This window comes from Solanum tuberosum, unplaced genomic scaffold (assembly GCF_000226075.1).
Source record: "Solanum tuberosum cultivar DM 1-3 516 R44 unplaced genomic scaffold, SolTub_3.0 scf00122, whole genome shotgun sequence".
Taxonomy (NCBI): domain Eukaryota; kingdom Viridiplantae; phylum Streptophyta; class Magnoliopsida; order Solanales; family Solanaceae; genus Solanum; species Solanum tuberosum.
This window is the reverse complement of record NW_006239050.1, coordinates 496,883-497,871: the sequence shown is the minus strand read 5'-3', so window position 1 is coordinate 497,871 and position 989 is coordinate 496,883. Positions and strand designations below refer to the sequence as shown.

Below are 989 nucleotides of genomic sequence, written 5' to 3'. Positions count from 1 at the left end.
GGTATACAAATGGGTCCTTATTTGTATATTTCGGTATACAAATGGGTCCTGCATTTGTGTATTTGTGTCTATTTGTATATTTCGATATACAAATGGGTCCTGCATTTGTATATTTCGGTCTATTTGTATATTTCAGTATACAAATGGGGATGGCAAAAAACATGGAATGTTTTGCTGCGAATTACAAATAAAAGAAATTATGGCTATAGCATTTCATTTGAATTAATAGTTTGTTATGTGAAAATTTCTAATATGTCATATATTATACTAATATTTTCGAGTTATAGCAGTAGATTTAGACTTTCAAGTTATAACATTAAAAATTTCAGGTTGTAACAGATAATTAAAAAAAAGTTATTTTTAATAATTAAAAACATTTGATTTGAAAAGAATAAAAAGATTTAAAAAAATTTAAAATAAAACGTTTCTGAAGGAAAAAATGAAAAAAAAAATGGAAATAGGGATGGCAATTAAATTTGAATTAATTTAAGATAATTATTAATTAGCATGATTTAAGGAATTTCAAACTAATTAAGAATATTCAGTTTCCTTAATTCACTCCAATTTGTTAAAATTAATTTAAAAATCTGATTTTATCCATTTTTCTTTCACGTTTCTCTCTCTTCGATTTTCTTCCAGAAATTGTCACTGGCGACAAATTGAATTTTTTTTTGTTTGAAAAAACCTGTTTTTTTTGTGATGGACAACTACGTATCAATATTAATTAAACATGGCGGAAGATGGGTTGCTTCAGGTGAGTATTTTTAATTGTTTACTATTTTTATTTGGATTTCAGTGAAATAAAAAACAAAATGAAACTGTAAATCATCACTATATTGAATGTGATATGTTTTTTTGTATATACAATACGTTTTGTTCATAATACTTATTAGTTGTTGTGAAATTGTAATATTAGTGATTTTCTTGGTAAGTTTCTGTTTTTTTGGTAGTGGTTTAGTGTCACCATATTATTGATTACTGGTTTTTTT

The 989-nt window shown here is 24.9% G+C and overlaps 1 long non-coding RNA gene across 1 annotated transcript in view; it reads left to right on the top strand.

The window, feature by feature from the left end:
* The window catches only part of LOC107061229 (uncharacterized), a 17,610-nt gene that overhangs the window by 6,207 nt on the left and 10,414 nt on the right, over nucleotides 1-989 (top strand). The window lies entirely within an intron of this gene.